The following is a 10,014-nucleotide window of genomic DNA, read 5'->3' on the forward strand; positions in this document are numbered from 1 at the left end:
AATGCTCTCTCAGGAAGTCATACATATAACCTAAATTCTGATAATTGTAGGTTCAGATCATTCTGGTGTTTATCATTACTTTGACAATAAAATGTTCTTCATTATTCTTCATATATTATCCATTCATGCATTGCTTACATTTTGCCTATTAAATATATTTTATTATATTTCTCCTTAGCACTTACATGATGCATTTCCTACACTGAACTTTGCCAATATTGATGATAACTAACTTGATAAATATTGCCATGATAATTTTTAGTCCTTAATTATAATCCTTAAAAATTGCCAGATGATGATAAGAATTATATGATTAGAGTCATATGTTAACATGATAATTGGATCAATATCTTAGTCTAAAATGAAAAGTCTATTCCAAATACAATGAAGCCAAGTTGAAATGAAAGCTAATAGAATGTCATAAATTCACATATGACCTGCTAACTAGTAGCTGCTCACTCAGAAGTGTCCTGTTTTTAGGGGTCCTGAGTAAATGCTGTTGTACACGATCTTATTTATATTTTTTTTAGTTTTATTTTTTCTTTACCTTATCTTATCTAATATTTTGATTAACCATATGGACAAGGGAATAATAGCATTTATTTAGACTTCTAAGTGAAAGTAAATGAAGAAACTGTGTGGCAAACTTGAAGACAGAAACAATAAAAATAAACAAAGGAAGGTTACCAGATTGGCAGGAGATGAAATAATGTCTAATAAAAATGAGTGCAAGTTCATAGATAAGAAAATTAGGTAATTTTTTAAAAAGATTTTATTTATTTATTTCGGAGGGGGGCACAACCATGAGCAGGGGAAGGGGCAGAGGGAGAAGCCGACTCCCCCCCTGAGCAAGAGGCCTGATGCAGGGGCTCTACTCCAGGACCCTGGGATCATGACTTGAGCCAAAGGCAGATGCTTAACCAACTGAGCCACTCGGGAGCCCTGAGAATTAGGTAATTTTTAAAGAGTTTATTTATTCATTAAACATTTGGGGGCAATGTTCTGTGGTAGGTTCTAGAACAAGGGGAACAGAATACAGGTCTTAGCTTGAAGAACATCATGATCTGGAGACCAGTTCCAATGCACTATTTCCAGATGCTTAGATATGACTCAAAGTCCACTATTCCATTTCTGACATTATTACCAAGATCTACATTATTCATCAAAAACTGATCACATTAATTGGGCCATTTTGTTTTTAAGCCATGCATACTGTTCCATGCATTGTGTTCAGGTACAGAAACAAACACTATAAAGGATAAATACTAATAGATACTTCTGACTCAATGCCCCATCATTCTAATACCTCAAGAAAATTTAAATATTATAAATTTGGCAACAAACACCCAGTAGATCCATTAATGCCACTGAACAAATAAAATACCTTTTAACAAAATGTTCCCCTTGCATATTTTCTGATGATGAAATTAAAAAAAAAATCTTTGATGAGACTGGATCTTGGGAAGATGGCAGAGTAGGAGGACCCTGGGCTCACCTCATCCAATGTTAACAGATAGATATCATCCACATCAAAGTAAATAAAAACAGGAGAGCAATTCAAAGACTGGCAGAACAAACTCCACAACTAAATATAGAGAAGAATTTGCATCTTAAAGGTTGAGAAGGTCAGAAAAAGCAGAGGGAGTCTCAAGGAGCTGCACACATGAAAAAGGGCAGAAAAGCAAGCCCTGGCACCAGAGAGGTCACACAGGGAAGATTAATCCCCATAATGTTTGGTTTTAAACACTAGATGGGGTGAGTTCCATGAATTTGTATAACCAGTGGGTCTTGGAGCTCAGAGCTTTGAAAGTCATCTGACTGCACTGGGCAAACCTGAGGTCATGTGATAGCTGTGTTGCTACCCTTAAAAAAAAAAAAAAACAAAAAACAGCAGCCTGCACAGAGAGGCAACATAAAAACGGCAGTTTGCACATTGCAGGGCATGATACAGGAAACAAATATATTCATACTGATTTCAGAGTGTGTTGAGGGACTTCTGTGAAAACAAGGGAGGTGGTAGGCATCATTTTCCTTCCCACCTCCCAGCATAGAGTCACCTGCTGAGGGCAGGGCTGCACAGACATTTGTAGCCTTGGCCCAGGGTTCAGAGCAAATTTTATTAAGACTATGTGTACACACCATGCCTAGGTTCCTGGTACACTGATGCCACCTAACACAGCACCCAGCTGCCACACCACACCCAAATGCATGCCCCCAGCCACCACTGTGCACTGAGCTTAGCCACACCCAGCCATCATGATGCACTGTGACAAACCTTGCACTCAGAGCTGCTGCAGTGCTTCAGGGAATCCACCATAGGACTAGTGGCCCAATGCAAATTCTGCTAACAACACTGCCCCACTCCTAAGTTTTCCAGTGGGTGAGCCTCTTCAAAGCTTGGCCTGCCTAGGTCCCACTAACACCACAGAGAGCAAGCACAGTCCCCAACAGGCAGAGAGGCAATGCAGACAACTGCGCTGAAAGGAAAAGTGAGCCAGACACAATAGCACGGCATAAGCAACACAGATAGGATACTCTTTGAAGTGTCAGGCTCTGGTGAAGGGGGACACTGCACCGCTGGGTACTCTAGGACCTCTTCCTCATAAAGTCACTACTTTCAAGAATAGAAGACAGCTGACTTTCTAAACACACAGTAAGAGACACAGAGAGGCACACAAAATGAGGAGACTGAGAAATCTATCCCAAATGAATGAAGTGGACAACACCATAGCCAGAGATCTTAGCAAAACAGATATAACATCCCTGATAGAGAATTTGAAGTAATGATCATAAGAATACTGATTGAAATTGAGAAAAGAAGGGAAAACATGAGCAAGACCCTTAGCAGAGATAAGGAAAAACATAGCAGAGATAATGGGCTCAATAAACAAAATGAGAAACATGCTTGACAGAATGAACAGCAGGCTGGAAGAAGCAGAGGAATGAATTAATTACCTAGAAGCCAGAGTAATGGAAAGTAATCAAGCTAAAAAAGAAAAAAAAATATTCAAACTGAGAATATACTTAGGGAAATCGGTGACTCCATCAAACATAACATTCTTATTAGAGGAGTCTGAGAAGAAGAGAAAGAGAAAAGGGAGCAGGAAATTTATTTGAAGAAATAATAGCAAAATACTTCCCTAATATGGGGAAAAACAGATATCCAGACCCAGGAAGCACAGAGAACTCCCATCAAAATGAACAAAAGTAGATCCACATCAAGACATATTGTAATTAAGTTGGCAAAATATAGTGATACAGAAAAACCTTTTTAAAGCAGTAAGACAAAAGAAAACAGTAACACACAAGGGAAAATCCATAAGGCAATCTGGGGATTTTTCACAGAAACTTTGCAAGCCAGAAGGGAGTGACATGATATAGTTAAAGTGCTAAATGGGAAAAATCTGCAGCCAAGAATCTATATCCAGCAAGGCTATCATTCAGAATAGGAGAAATAAAAGAGTTTCCTAGAAAAAAACTAAAGGAATTTGTGATCACTAAACTAGCCCTGCAAGAAATATGAAAGGGGACACTTGAGTGGAAAAGAGAGATCAAAAGTGAAAGTATAGTAGTAAAAATATTTCTTTAAAAAATCAGTCTAGGGCACTGAGGAGGGCACTTGACAGGATGAGCCTGGGTGTTATACTATATATTGGCAAATCGAACTCCAATAAAAAATATATTAAAAAAATCAGTCAAGAACTCACAAAACAAAGGATATATATGTATGTGTGTATATATATATATATATATATATATATATATATATATATACACCTATACCTATAACATATATATAGTATATATATATACTAACATATATATACTAATATACCTATAATATATATATATATACACTAACATATACCTAAAACATGGAGAAGAGACTTGAAAAGAATGGGTTCAAACTTAAACTACCATCAACTTAATATAGACTGTTATATGCAGAAGAGGTTATATATAAGCCCAATGGCAATCATATATCAAAAACCACTAAGAAACATACAAGAATAAAGAGAAAGAAGTCCAAATATATCACTAAGGGAAATAAGCAAACCATGAAAGTAAGAAAAATAAAAGGATGAGAGAAAATCCTCAGACATAATAAACATAAAATAAAATAATAAATACAAATCTGTCAATAATTCCTTCTAATGTAAATGGAATAAATGCTGCAACCAAAAGACATAGGATGAAAAATGGATAAACAAATGAGGCTTATATGTGGCCTACAAGACACTCATTTCAGACCCTGTAGATCGAAAGTGAGGAGGATGAGAAACATTTATCACACAAATGTATATCAAAGAAACACTTATTTTGGACAAACTAGACTTTAAAACAAATACCATAAAAAGATACAAAGAAGGATATAATAATAAAAGGGACAATCTAATACAGAAGATATAACAATTATAAATATTTATGCACCAAATATTTGGGAGCACCCAGATACATAAAACAGTAAATTTCAAACATAAAGGAACTAATTGATAATAGTACAATACTATTAGAGGACTTTAACACCTCACTACCATTAGTGGACATATAATCTAAACAGAAAATCAACAAAATTCAAAGCAGTAGCTTTGAATGACACATTGAAACAGAGTTAACAGATATTTCAGAACACTCCATCCTAAGACATCAGAGTACACATTCTTTTTAAGTGCACACAGAACATTTCCCAGAATAGATCACATATTAGTCAACAAAACAAAGCTCAAGAAACCCAGGAAGATCAATGTCATATCATGCATCTTTTCTAGCCACAGCACTGTGAAACTAGAAATCAACCTCAAGAAAAAATCTGGAAAGATCACAAACACATGGAGGTTAAGTTACATGCTACTAAACAATGAATGGGTCAATAAGTAAATATAAAAAGAAATTTAAAAATTACATGGAAACAAATAGAAATTAAAACACAATGGTCCAAAACCTTTGGGATTTAGCAAAAGTGGCTCTGAGAAAGAAGTTTATTGCAATACAGGCCTACCTCAAGAAACAAGAAAAACGTCAAAATAAACAAACTAACCCTACACCTAAAGTAGGTAGGAAAAGAAAAAAAAATGTAAAGCCAGCAGAAGAAAAGAAATATTAAAGATCAGAGGAAAAGCAAATGAAATAGAAACTAAATAAATAAATAAATAAATAAATAAATAAATAAATAAAACCGATAGAACAGATCAATAAAATCGGAGCTAGTTCTTTGAAGAAAATAAATAAAATTGACAACCTAGAAGAAATGGATAAATTCCAAGAACCATATAACCTACCAAAACTGAAATAGGAAGAAATAAAAAATGTAAACAGATTAATAACCAGCAAAGAAACTCAGTTGGTAATCAAAAACTCCCTATAAACAAAAACCCAGAAGCAAATGGCTTCATAGGCAAATTCTATCAAGCATTTAAAGAAGATATAATATCTATTTCTCTCAAACTGTTCTAAAAAATAGAAGAAGAAAGAAAAACTTCCAAATTCATTCTATGAGGCCAGGATTACCCTGATACCAAAACCACAAAAAATAGCACAGGCCAATATCTCCAAGGAATATAAATATAAAAATCCTCAAAGAAATACGAGCAAACCAAATCCAACAACACATTAAAAATATCATTCACCGCAATCAACTGGGATTTAGTCTCAGGTTGCAAGTGTGGCTCAATATTTACAAATGAATTAATGTACTACATCACATCAATAAGAGAAAGTGTAAGAACCATATGATCATTGCAATAGATAGAGGAAAAGCATTTGACAAAAAATATCCATTTGTGATAAAAACTCTCAACAAAGTAGATTTAGAGAGGGGAGGGGCAAGATGGCGGAAGAGTAGGGTCCCCAAATCACCTGTCCCCACCAAATTACCTAGATAACCTTCAAATCATCCTAAAAATCTACGAATTTGGCCTGAGGTTTAAAGAGAGAACAGATGGAATGCTACAGTGAGAAGAGTTCGTGCTTCTATCAAGGTAGGAAGATGGGGAAAAGAAACAACCCCCCACTGAGCCCTGCACCAGGCAGGGGGCAGAGCAGCTCCCCCAAGTGCTAACACCTGAAAATCAGCACAACAGGCCCCTCCCCCAGAAGACCAGCTAGAAGGACCAGTTCCAGGGGAAGTCAAGGGACTTCAAGTATACAGAATCAGAAGATACTCCGCCGTGTTTTTTGTTTTTTGTTTTCTTTTTTTTTCTTTTTGATTTCTGATTGCTTCCCCCACCCCCTTTTTTTTCACCTTTCTTTCTTTTTCTTTCTCTTTTTCTTCTCTTTTTTCCTTTTTTTCTTCTTTCTCTTTTTTCTTTTTCTCTTTTCTTTCCTTCTCTCTCTTTTTCTCCTTTTCCCAATACAACTTGTTTTTGGCCACTCTGCACTGAGCAAAATGACTAGAAGGAAAACCTCACCTCAAAAGAAAGAAAGAGTCCTCTCTCCCACAGAGTTACAAAATCTGGATTACAATTCAATGTCAGAAAGCCAATTCAGAAGCACTATTCTACAGCTACTGGTGGCTCTAGAAAAAAGCATAAAGGACTCACAAGACTTCATGACTACAGAATTTAGATCCAATGAGGCAGAAATTAAAAATCAATTGAATGAGATGCAATCCAAACTAGAAGTCCTAATGACGAGGGTTAACGAGGTGGAAGAACGAGTGAGTGACATAGAAGACAAGTTAATGGCAAAGAGGGAAACTGAGGAAAAAAGAGACAGACAATTAAAGGACCATGAAGACAGATTAAGGGAAATAAATGACAGCCTAAGGAAGAAAAACCTACGTTTAATTGGGGTTCCCGAGGGCGCCGAAAGGGACAGAGGGCCAGAATATGTATTTGAACAAATCCTAGCTGAAAACTTTCCCAATCTGGGAAGGGAAACAGACATTCAGATCCAGGAAATAGAGAGATCCCCCCCTAAAATCAATAAAAACCGTTCAACACCTCGACATTTAATAGTGAAGCTTGCAAGTTCCAAAGATAGAGAAGATCCTTAAAGCAGCAAGAGACAAGAAATCCCTGACCTTTATGGGGAGGAATATTAGGGTAACAGCAGACCTCTGCACAGAGACGTGGCAGGCCAGAAAGGGCTGGCAGGATATATTCAGGGTCCTAAATGAGAAGAACATGCAACCAAGAATACTTTATCCAGCAAGGCTCTCATTCAAAATGGAAGGAGAGATAAAGAGCTTCCAAGACAGGCAGGAACTGAAAGAATATGTGACCTCCAAACCGGCTCTGCAAGAAATTTTAAGGGGGACTCTTAAAATTCCACTTTAAGAAGTTCAGTGGAACAATCCACAAAAACAAGGACTGAATAGATATCATGACGACACTAAACTCATATCTGTCAATAGTAACTCTGAACGTGAACGGGCTCAATGACCCCATCAAAAGGCGCAGGGTTTGAGACTGGATAAAAAAGCAGGACCCATCTATTTGCTGTCTACAAGAGACTCATTTTAGACAGAAGGACACCTACAACCTGAAAATAAAAGGTTGGAGAATCATTTACCATTCAAATGGTTCTCAAAAGAAAGCAGGGGTAGCCATCCTTATATCAGATAAACTAAAATTTACCCCGAAGACTGTAGTGAGAGATGAAGAGGGACACTATATCATACTTAAAGGATCTATCCAACAAGAGGACTTAACAATCCTCAATATATATGCCCCGAATGTGGGAGCTGCCAAATACTTAAACCAATTATTAACCAAAGTGAAGAAATACTTAGATAATAATACACTTATACTTGGTGACTTCAATCTAGCTCTCTTCTACCCTCGATAGGTCTTCTAAGCACAACATCTCCAAAGAAACGAGAGCTTTAAATGATACACTGGACCAGATGGATTTCACAGATATCTACAGAACTTTACATCCAAACTCAACTGAATACACATTCTTCTCAAGTGCACATGGAACTTTCTCCAGAATAGACCACATACTGGGTCACAAATCGGGTCTGAACCGATACCAAAAGATTGGGATCGTCCCCTGCATATTCTCAGACCATAACGCCTTGAAATTAGAACTAAATCACAAGAAGAAGTTTGGAAGGACATCAAACACGTGGAGGTTAAGGACCATCCTGCTAAAAGATAAAAGGGTCAACCAGGAAATTAAGGAAGAATTAAAAAGATTCATGGAAACTAATGAGAATGAAGATACAACTGTTCAAAATCTTTGGGATGCAGCAAAAGCAGTCCTGAGGGGGAAATACATCGCAATACAAGCATCCATTCAAAAACTGGAAAGAACTCAAATACAAAAGCTAACCTTACACATAAAGGAGCTAGAGAAGAAGCAGCAAATCGACCCGACACCCAGCAGAAGAAGAGAGTTAATTAAAATTCGAGCAGAACTCAACGAAATTGAGACCAGAAGAACTGTGGAACAGATCAATAGAACCAGGAGTTGGTTCTTTGAAAGAATTAATAAGATAGATAAACCATTAGCCAACCTTATTAAAAAGAAGAGAGAGAAGACTCAAATTAATAAAATCATGAATGAGAAAGGAGAGATCACTACCAACACCAAGGAAATACAAACGATTTTAAAAACATATTATGAACAGCTCTACGCCAATAAATTAGGCAATCTAGAAGAAATGGACGCATTCCTGGAAAGCCACAAACTACCAAAACTGGAGCAGGAAGAAATAGAAAACCTGAACAGGCCAACAACCAGGGAGGAAATTGAAGCAGTCATCAAAACCTCCCAAGACACAAGAGTCCAGGGCCAGATGGCTTCCCAGGGGAATTCTATCAAACGTTTAAAGAAGAAATCATACCTATTCTACTAAAGCTGTTTGGAAAGATAGAAAGAGATGGAGTACTTCCAAACTCATTCTATGAGGCCAGCATCACCTTAATTCCAAAACCAGACAAAGACCCCACCAAAAAGGAGAATTACAGACCAATATCCCTGATGAACATGGATGCAAAAATTCTCAACAAGATACTAGCCAATAGGATCCAACAACACATTAATAAAATTATTCACCATGACCAAGTAGGATTTATCCCGGGACACAAGGCTGGTTCAACACTCGTAAAACAATCAATGTGATTCATCATATCAGCAAGAGAAAAACCAAGAACCATATGATCCTCTCATTAGATGCAGAGAAAGCATTTGACAAAATACAGCATCCATTCCTGATCAAAACTCTTCAGAGTGTAGGGATAGAGGGAACTTTCCTCGACATCTTAAAAGCCATCTACGAAAAGCCCACAGCAAATATCATTCTCAATGGGGAAGCACTGGGAGCCTTTCCCCTAAGATCAGGAACAAGACAGGGATGTCCACTCTCCCCACTGCTATTCAACATAGTATTGGAAGTCCTAGCCTCAGCAATCAGACAACAAAAAGACATTAAAGGCATTCAAATTGGCAAAGAAGAAGTCAAACTCTCCCTCTTCGCCGATGACATGATACTCTACATAGAAAACCCAAAAGCCTCCACCCCAAGATTGCTAGAACTCATACAGCAATTTGGTAGCGTGGCAGGATACAAAATCAATGCCCAGAAATCAATGGCATTTCTAAACACTAACAATGAGACCGAAGAAAGAGAAATTAAGGAGTCAATCCCATTTACAATTGCACCCAAAAGCATAAGATACCTAGGAATAAACCTAACCAAAGAGGTAAAGGATCTATACCCTAAAAACTATAGAACACTTCTGAAAGAAATTGAGGAAGACACAAAGAGATGGAAAAATATTCCATGCTCATGGATTGGCAGAATTAATATTGTGAAAATGTCAATGTTACCCAGGGCAATTTACACATTTAATGCAATCCCTATCAAAATACCATGGACTTTCTTCAGAGATTAGAACAAATTATCTTAAGATTTGTGTGGAATCAGAAAAGACCCCGAATAGCCAGGGGAATTTTAAAAAAGAAAACCATATCTGGGGGCATCACAATGCCAGATTTCAGGTTGTACTACAAAGCTGTGGTCATCAAGACAGTGTGGTACTGGCACAAAAACAGACACATAGATCA

Source organism: Nyctereutes procyonoides, unplaced genomic scaffold (assembly GCF_905146905.1).
Source record: "Nyctereutes procyonoides isolate TBG_1078 unplaced genomic scaffold, NYPRO_anot_genome, whole genome shotgun sequence".
Taxonomy (NCBI): domain Eukaryota; kingdom Metazoa; phylum Chordata; class Mammalia; order Carnivora; family Canidae; genus Nyctereutes; species Nyctereutes procyonoides.